The 10,010-nt window shown below is 48.9% G+C and overlaps 1 long non-coding RNA gene across 1 annotated transcript; it reads right to left on the bottom strand.

Moving 5' to 3' along the window:
- Window positions 1-4,728: 4,728 nt before the first annotated feature.
- LOC121103455 lies at window positions 4,729-7,968 on the bottom strand. Its single transcript, XR_005835676.1, has 2 exons — window positions 6,644-7,968; window positions 4,729-5,662 (listed from the first exon to the last, which is right to left on the bottom strand). It is a non-coding gene; the product is annotated as an uncharacterized LOC121103455 (long non-coding RNA).
- Window positions 7,969-10,010: the final 2,042 nt, after the last annotated feature.

The raw sequence follows: 10,010 nt of genomic DNA, 5'->3' as shown, positions 1-10,010 counted from the left end.
TTTCCACAGACACCATCCCACCCCCCCTCCTAAAAATGCAGTCTTTCTTCTGAGGATACAAAATTAAGTTTAAGCATTCTGGCTAAGAGCACATTCCAGTCATGCTTTTCTGGGGTTATAGCTGGGTCATTTGGGTTGAACTTAAAGTTTTCTCTGAAATTCTCCAAACTATACTTACAAAATGTCTCTTGGTTTATATCTTTTCTATAGACAGCACTTTTATTCTTACTTCATTCTCAGATGATCACTGATTCATTCAACAAATACTTGATTACTCCCAGAACACTGTATTATTCTAGGATCTGGAGATAACAGCAATAACAGTGAACAGGCAAGATCTCTGAAACCTGGGGAGCTCATTATGTGTCCCCCACTTCTAGGCACTTACGATACTTTATGGCAATTGCTTTTTTAGCCTTCTTTTTCAGACTGTGCCTTTCAGCTCTGTATTTTAATTTTCCACTACAGTAACTGGCCCATACTGTGAGTACTCCATAAATGTGGGTTAACTAAATTAACGAATAAAATCACTGGGTCTCATCTTTCTCCTCCAGGGTGGGACCAGATTATGTCTGAAGTCCCTAAGAGCAAAGATACAAAGTCTAAATCAAGTTGTAGGGACAGAAAGCAAAAGGCAAGTCAACCCAAATCAAGAAGGAAAATGAGATGGGATAGGTCCTTATAGTTATGAAGGACAGGCCACCTTGGCAAGCAAAGAAGGGCTCCCTCAGCTGGAGAAAGCATGGCCTTGAGAACATGCCAGGGGTCAGCTGGAGATAAAGAAATGACTCGCAGCAAAGTCTGAACTGGGGTCACTGCATGGAGATAGGCGTGAGGGGGTGAAGAGGTTCTCTGCCTGGAAGTCATGTACTGGATGAGTTGGAAGGAGCATGTTTTTTTGGGAAAAGAGGTAGAGGCATGAAGCTAGGCCTTGGAAAATTCTCACAGGCAGATGTGGGAAGAGAAACAATAAACTCAAGGGAAAAAGCACAGTCACAAAGCTAAGAAAATGACCATTATAGCTCCAACTCAAGAAGGCCAACCAAGGAGACTGACAACAGCAAGAAAATCTGGCTCACCATGCCAAATATTTATGGTCAAGGTCAAGGGAAATGAGTAAGCAGCAGCCAGTACATCTATCAATTGGGCTTCAAGAGCAGTTTCAGTAGAGATAATGACATTTGAAGCACAACCCCTTACAAGTTCAGGCTCTCTGTGAACTTGTACTAAGAGGAAAAGGCATTTTTCCCCCTGTAACTCCAAAGTAAAGCAATTCCTTTTCAAACCAACATTCTTTGTCCACCGAGGAAGGTCATCATTTTCCACTAAGGACAACGTCTCAGGAGGGAAAGAGAGTGGACACCCAGCCCATGTGATGCCCCAGCCTACTAGCTCTTAGACTACAGACTTGGAAGACCCACTTGACATAAAGCTTCTGGTGTATTAGGCTCCAGGATTGAAACAGAATAAACATTTAGTAAGATTCGGCAGAATCATATGCAACTTGTTTAAAAAAAATTTTTTTAAAGGATGCTTAAAACATGCTGTCTTCCAAAAATCCAGAGATAATTTTAGATTGAAAAAATCTAGGCTTGCCAAGGGAATCTGAGAGCTTTTCTATCTTGGTCTCCAATGCTAACCTACGTATTCGTGTGCAAAAATAGAGGAAGATTAGAATCTCAAATGCCAGACTGAAAAGTTGCCACAACAAACCTGAACTCTTCATATGGAGTTTGTTATCTTGTCAGCAAGAAAGCAAATGAAACAATAAACTAACTTTTCACTTTAAAAGATAAAAAGAAAAAAAAAAAAAAACAAACCCTCAAACATGAACTACTTCCTAGACTTGTAAAGGAAAATGATTAAGAAAAAAGATTTTTTGAAATTTAAAAACAGCATACACAAAATCTAAGTATCAAATTTTGTGAGTAGTCCCTTATAAACACATACTGAGAACTTCAGATCTAAAATATGACAAAATGGCAGTCATAGCTTATTCAATAAAACTGGGTCAACTAACCATTTGGAAAATATTTCGTATCTTACACCAAGACGAAATTTTAAGTAGAAATTTTTAAGCTGAAAGTTAAAATAATAATAATAATAAAGCCATGAAATGAGAAGCAAAAGTGAATGGAACTTTTTATAACATTGGGATGGAGAAGAGTTTTCCAAACATGTCAACAAAGGAAACAAATATAACCTATTTTTTAAATGAATGTTACATCTGACCTCATTTGTAAATTTATCCTAAAACAATCAGACAAATCCTTCTGGCAGAACTACCTTGTGACGAACTGGCAACAATCTACATGTTCATCTGTTACATGACGGTATAAAATGGTAACTATGAAGTAATATAAGTGAAACAGACTATTTACTGGTATTAACAAAATATTAGCAATGATTGTGACGGAGTGGTAGGTTGGCGGATGACTGTCATTCGAAAAAGTATTGTCACGATACTTTCTGTGTTGTCTCGAATGTGAGGAGAATGAATTGCTTTTATAATGGGGGTGAAGGGGCGGGAACAAGCTACTTTCAAATTGGGGTCCCCCAACCTAAGTGTTCATCTGGCACGTTTTGTGAGGAGTATAAACAGAATTCTTATCGTGCCAACCAGGCATGCTTCTTTCCTCGCACCGCGCGGAGCAGGAAGACACACCCCTGACCCTGCACTCGCCCTACAGGCGTGGGTCCTTCATCCCCGGCCCCGGCCCTGCCGGGTCCCCGCAGAACCTCCCCCTGCCCGACTGCGCCAGCAGGCTCCTCAGGGCCGGAAAATCGTGTTCCTCGGCGGCCCCGCACGGCGGGGAAGGTGCGCGCAGCCGGCCCGGCAGCCGCGGGGCGGCGTGAGGGCCGCGTAGCCAGCCAGTCCCGGCGGACCCCGGCCGCCCACAGGCCGCCGTGCCTCCGCGGACTGCTCCGCCAGCTTCCGGGAGCGCGTGCCGGCGCCAGCCCGACCTCCCCGGCCCCGGCGGCCCGAGGGAGCGCCCCCGCCCCTCCCGTCCCGCGTCTGCGGGGTCTCCCGGCACCCCCGGTCCCGGACACGAGCCGGCAGGCCCCTCTGGGCTTCCGTCCGCCCGGCCAGCGCCCCCAGAGCCCGGCGTCCTCCACAGCGGACGGGCAAGGGGCGGGAGCCCACGGCCCCGCGCCCCGCGGCCCCAAGCGGAGCGGCGCCCCGCGAGCTCGTCCAGTCACCAGCCCCGGCCGCAGCCCACCGGCCACCCCCTAGCCAGCCCGCCTGCCTGCGCCAGGGAGCGCCCGCTCGCGCCCGCTCCTCACCTGCGACGCGCCTCGGCCCCCAGCGCACCGCCCGGACCGGCTGTGTACACCGGAAGTGACGTCTCCGGGCCGGCCCCGCCTCCGCCCCAGGCGGACGCCGGAGTGGCTGCGGACCCAGGGCCTCGAAGCAGACCCCCCTCGCGCGAGCCGGGAGGGGGCGGCCCTGAGCTTCCTACCCCAGGTGACGAGGACCTCCCGGTGGTACAGCTAGGGTGGGGGTTGAGGACCGGCGTCCAGAGCCCACAGGGCCACCCCCATCCTCCACTATGGCTTGGCCCTAGGGCGAGCGGGGTTAGCTGCGTCCTCACGTATTTATTATTGAAATAGAATACTAAAATATTGAGTGCTTACTGGATGCCCGGTCCTGACAGGCACAGTAGGGACCGCGTAATGAATGCCCTCCCCCTCATAGGTTTATTCTCTAGTGGAAACACAATTAAAATTGTCACAAGTACACGTGATGAGATAGTGCCAGCTGTGGCAAGTGGTAGGAGGGGAAAGTGGAAGAGGCAGGGGGAGAGAGTCCCCTGACCTAGTGTAGGAGGGTGATCAGGGAATTCTTCGCCCAGGAAATAGAGCAGGAGTTGAGGTCGTAAAGAGGAGAAGGAAGAAAACAACTTGGAGAAGCAGAGAGGAAAGCATGGTTAGGACAGAAGAAACAGCAGCTGTCTTCAATGGAAGAAACTAGGGTAGTAAGATCTTGCCTGAGAGCTTTGGGGAACTAGTAAATTTTAAGCAAGGGGTGATCCTACCATACTTGCGGGCTTAAAGGGGTTACTTGGGCTACTGTTGCAGGGAGGGACTAGAGAGGGGGAGGCAAGAGTGGATGTAGATTTCTTTACCCATGTTCATAACAGCATTTATTCCTGAGAGTCAAAAAGGTGGAAGCAAGCCAGATGTCCATTGATGGATGAGTGGATAAACAAAATATGGTCTATCCATGCATCGAAATATTATTCAGCCTTAAAAAGGAGGGAAATTCTGACACATGCTACAAATGTATGAACCATGAAACATTATGCTAAGTAATAAATAAGCCAGTCACAAAAGGACAAATATTCTACAATTCCACTTATATGAGATACCTAGAGTAGGCAAGCTCATAGAGACAGCAAGTAGAAGGCAGTTGTCAGGGAGTGGGGAGAGGGGAGCACGGGGAGTTTGTATTTAATGGGTATAGTGTCTCAGTGTGCGAAGATAAGTTCTGGAGATGAATGTAGTGCCGATGCACAACCACATCAAAACTATACCCTTAAAATGGCTAAAGTGGTGAGTTGTGTGTATAAAATATACGTCAGGAGGCTATTTTGATGGTCCAAGCAAAAAAGTGATTCTGATTTAGACCAGGGCTCTCAAAATTTTGTTGTTGTTGTTGTTGGACTTCTATTAGAAAACAAGTTTGAATATCACCTACATTTTATTAATAAATTACATACAAGCATGCCTTGTTTTAATGTTTCCTTTTATTGCAATTCGCAGGAACAGCATTTTTTACAAATTGAACATTTGTGGCAACTCTGCGTAGAGCAGTCTATGGGTGCCATTTTTCCAACAGCATTTGCTCAACTTTGTGTCTCTATGCACATTTTGGTCATTCTCCCAATATTTCAAACTTTTTCATTATTATTTTATTTGTTATGGTTATCCATGATCAGTGATTATGACTCAAAGAAAGCTCAGATGATGGTTGGCACTTTATTAAGTTTGGGCTAGTTTTTGTTGTTGTTGTTGTTGTTCTTGTTTTGAGAAAGAATGGGAGGGGAAGGGCAGAGAGAAGAGAGAGGGAGTCTCCATGCCCATGACCTGAGATCGTGACCTGAGCCGAAATCAAGAGTTGGACACTTAACTGAGCCACCCAGGCACCCCAGCAATAAAGTATTTTTTAATTAAGTTATACATATTGTTTTCTTAGACATAATGTTATTCCACGCTTAGCTATAGTCTTGTGTAAACATAACTTTCATATGCACTAGAACAAACAAAAAATTCATTTGACTCACTTTATTGCAATATTGGCTTAATTATGGTGGTCTGGAACCAAATCTGGAAATGTTCAGGTGTGCCCATATATCCACTACACTATTCATATACTATTTACATTATGTAACAGAAATAAAGAATTTTAAAAGACTAAAAAGAAAGCAGTCTATATAGAATTTCTAATATTTTCTTCCTGTACTCTAATAGATGGCTTTCTTACACTAGTGGGTATCCACTCACAGACTATGGTGGTGACAGTAGGGAGTAAAGCCAATGCAAGTCAGTGATGAAATAGATATGGAGGGTCAGGAAGAGAAGGGAATCCTGGATTTCTCCTCTCTGGGACAAACCATTGTAGTGGTAATACTCAGTGCTGGGAAGTTCCTGAAGACCACATCTGGAAGGGTGGAAGATAGAAAGAAGGCCATGAGTTCTGCTGTGAACATGACATCAAGGAGGATGCCCCAAGGAGGCACTTCGGGAAGAGGGTCTGGAGCTTAGGAGAGTGCGGGGTTTGTCACTGGGGCTTAGGTGGGTGACGAAGCTGTGGGGAGGAGCTGAACATGAGTTTAGGTCGAGGGGAGATTTTTTAGTGCTTTTGTTTCCTTTTAAGTAAGCTCTACGCCCAATATGGGGCTTGAACTCAGGACCCTGAGATCAAGAGTCTCATGCTCCACCAGCTGAACCAGGCAGGTGCCCGTTTGGAGATTGGCTTTTTAAAGTGGAAGAAATTTAAACACATTTCAATGTCAGAGAAGAGGATCCCATTAACAGAAAGAGGCTGAGTATACAGTAGAGACATATGGTCATTTTGTGAGGTTCTGAAAAGGCTCCAGAGGGTCTAAGATGCTTTGCAGCAGGGGCATCTGCGAAGCTTAGTCAGTTGAGTGTCCAACTCTTGGTTTTGGCTGAGGTCGTGATCTCAGGGTCGTGGGTTCAGGCCCCATTAGGCTCTGTGCTGCTAGGCATGGAGCCTGCTTGAGATTCTCTCTCTCCTTCTCTCAAAAAAAATTGCTTTGCAGCAGAGAGGGGAGCTTGAGGATAGAGGTGTGAGGAGAGTGAGAAAGGTCTGAAGGCAGAAAGGGGAGTAGAAGGGGAAATGTGGTCAAAGTTACAACTTGCACTGAGGATCTATTTCAGGTGGATAGTCATTAATTCAGAGTAGAGCCATCTTCCCTAGGAAGTGACTTCCCCCAGCAGCCTTCAGGTCAAAGGGAAGAAGGTGGAGTGAGGATTCATCTGGCAGTTGAATACAGAGAGTGAAGCAAAGTGTTACAGACGTGATGGGCTTGGAACCCAAGCTACAAGAGGAGAGACGTGAGGCGGGAGAATACAGCTGGGTTGGAGGAAGTGTCTCTGGGTGCTGGGGTCATCTTACCTGTGGAGGCCTCTATGTGAGCCAACTGTGGTTCCTGCAGTCTCAGGACAAGCCTGTCCACCATTTGGAGGTCCTCCTAGCTCCTAACAGAGGCCCCAGCCGCCTCCAGTGGCTGTGTCAGAAGCACGTGGCAAACGCTGCCTGGGACTTTAGGAGGCTCCCTCCACACGTGGCAGGCTCTGATGCATGTGCTTAACCACTGCTGTTCTCTTCACTCCAAGCCTCATGGTCCCAGAGTGACGTGCTGGAAACTCCTTGTGCCCGGCTCCATCTGGGCCCCTCCTATAGACTTCCATTCGGGACCAGGAGGTTCTAGAGACCCATTCTGCCATGTATGTGGTTCTTTTTTCTTGTCTTTGTTTTCTTTTCATTGAAGTATAATCAACGTAGTGTTATATTCGGTTTGGGTCATACATGCAGTTCTTATTTGGGCTCGGTGTGAATGTTGTCAACCTTGGGGCCCTTCTGTGGTGCTCTGAGTGCCAGGCCATCTTTGACTTTTCAAGCTTACCTGAGGACATTTTGTACTGTACGCATCTCAACTCTGCTTTGCGAGTACATCTATGGCTATCATACCTACCTCCTAGAGGTTTGAAGGATTTGTTTTCCTTCATCAAATACACATACATATGGAGAAGGAGGGAAAAAACATCCACGTACCCACACACAGGTCTGAGACATTGGTCATGTCATGTCACCTCTTCATTCCAAGCTCCCGTACACAGGAGTGCCAAGAAAAGAGGATGGAGCCCACAGGGTCTAGAGATGGAGACCAGGCCCTCCTGGGGCCCCCATGTTTTCAGGGACAGAAGCTGTGATCCTTCAGCTCTGCAGAGAGGTCTGTGATTGGACCCTTAACACGCACAATGGGATAGGATAGCATCCCAGAGACCACCAGACCAGCACCTCAATTTGCCACTTAGGAGGCCAAGAAGGCACAGGCCGGGAACAGGGTCTCTTCCTGAATCCACCTGACCCCCTGTGTATCTGGTTAGAGGCACAGTTGGTGGGAGCCAGATCCCATGGAAGGAATGAGAGCCTCGGAGGTCATCACTGTGGGAAGTGAGAACAAAATTTCAGGAGTTCCTCAGTGACAGAAAAGCTCTGTGTTAGGGAGATGGGCCAGAGATGCACCTTGACCTTGGTATGAGATGCCTCTCTTTGCTGAGGAAAAAAAGAAAAGCAGAGTCACATTCCTAACATGAAAGGCTGCAGAATACAGACATCCACACAGAGGGGCTCATGAGGAATGAGAGAACTAATTTCTTAAACAGCCAAGGTTATTACTGTTGGCTTGTGCATTCTTCGTGGCAGTAGAAGCCAGAACTCCCAGGCTGGGCTTTTACATGTTAGTTTTAGTGGGCATGTCTGAAAGAAGAGCCTTCAGGGAAGGGATTATCCTAGCCAAGTTTTGGAGGGTGGGGCAGGGGGCAATGAGGTTGGTTTGGAGAGAGTACCTTTTCTCCTCTACCTTACTGGTCTCCCCTGGGCAGAGTGTGAAAGCTGCAATATGGACCAGGAGCCCCGGGAAGGGTAGCTGCATTCCAGAATCCACAGGATTGGGGAGCAAGTCTGGAGAGGGCGGGCCAGACGTTCTGGACACGGAGCAACCGGCTGTCTGCTGGGCATGGAGAGAGGCTGGGGCGAGGCCAGTCTAGTCTAGCTTGAGTGGAGTGGCCCAAGCAGGAAAGGGGGAGAGGGCGGCATGAGTCATATGCTGAAGGGGAAACTTCTCCCCCAGTCTCCAGACTGCCTCCCTGAGGAAGTCACTCCCCACCCCTCCCTTTCCCCTGTGTGTAAGCATCTGAGCATCCTGGTCTCCTTTCTTCACTGGCTGGAAATGGTCATGCTGTGGCCAAGAGGCCCTTGCCAGGAAGAGCCATCTGCTTCTGTCCACCCACACCTCTAAGATCCCAGGTTGCTTTTCATTGTTCTGCGGGGCTGGGGCCAGCCAGCATCCTGGAAGATCCCTGATGGGGGGGCTGGACCCCAGGAGTCCAGGCCCCTTCCCCTGTAGCCAGGACAGGAGGCCTGGGAACATGCGAGATATAGGCAGGACGAGCTGCCGGAGGCTCCCGGGGGCTCTTTGGGGCTGGGTGAAACAGAGGTGTCTGGGTTATGTGGAGGGGTGGGAGGGGGAGCTGCTGGAGGGACTAGGGACCACCCTGGTGGCTATGCCCACCACAGTGATCAGCTGTGAAGGTCTCACAGTGGAGAGGCATATATTCCAGGCTGCAGACTTCCAAGGGGTCCAAGGGCTCATGGGCAGGAAAGGACGGTATGCTGGGGAGGGAACCAGGCAAGCTTCTGGTACTGGTGAAGCCTTAGGTGCTATGGCCTTCGGGTCAAGTTATTCTGAAAGCCAGGGGCAGCTCCGGTCCATCTCATAGCCAACAGAGCCAAGGCCCTACTCTCCTCAGGTTCCTGTATGTGAACCGGCCATGGACACTGCCCTTGCTCAGAAGGTCTCTGCCGTGGTTCTGGTCCGGCAAGACGTGTCTCCCAAGAACTGCGAGAGAAGAGTTGCGGAGTAGATTCCATGGCCTTGTGGAAAGTTCGGTCTCGAACACTTGTTGGGAGTTCTGAACAATTACGTTGATGAAAATCCCCCTCAGATGTGTACAGCCATCAGGGGGCCAAGATGGAGGGGCCTGAGAGACCTTCTCGGGTCCATCCAGTTGAAGAAAGCAGAACTCTGTCCCCTTTCCTGAGTGCAGGCGACTTTCTTTTGGTTATCGAAACGTAATAACCCCAACTCCTTGTCACGGAAACAAGAGGGGATTTATTAGCCCTAACAAAAAGGGCACTGTGGCCACTAGAATGGCCGTCCTTGGCCGCCATCCTGATGCCCGGGAGTAACTCACAGACTGCTACCCTGCCGCTTGCGTGCACCCTCGGACCCCGTGGCAAGGACGGCCTCGGGAGCTGGGTCTTCATTTCTGCAACACATTGTGCCGGAGCCCTCCAGCCTGACAACCCTGACGGTCCTGTCTGGCCCCACTTAGAGATCTCTACGTGTGGTTGCCCCTAGTTACGGTCCAGTTAGAGCGTTTCAAGTGGGTCTTCAAGCGCTAGCAAGCAGGGGCAGTGAACTGCCATGGGCTGAATTTCTAGTGGTGATGGTGATGTGTGAGACCTTAGTGGCTGGCCGCAGAACCCCGACTCCCTTCCAAAGAGTTGTGGCATGATGTAGGTGCTGGAGGGCAGGGGCACATAAACTTCAGACAAGCTGGCTGCTTCTCACGTGCAGTTTGGACAAGCAGGTGCTCCAGCCAGGTCAGAAAGCAGTGGATGTTTGAGTGATGAGATACGAGAGGGGGAGTTCTCCCCCCACCCTGCCAACCCCCACTCACTCCATGGGGAGAGA

Source organism: Ursus maritimus, unplaced genomic scaffold (genome assembly GCF_017311325.1).
Source record: "Ursus maritimus isolate PB19 unplaced genomic scaffold, ASM1731132v1 scaffold_19, whole genome shotgun sequence".
Lineage (NCBI taxonomy): Eukaryota > Metazoa > Chordata > Mammalia > Carnivora > Ursidae > Ursus > Ursus maritimus.
The sequence above is the reverse complement of the archived record's forward strand: the minus strand, read 5'-3'. Positions and strand labels throughout refer to the sequence as shown.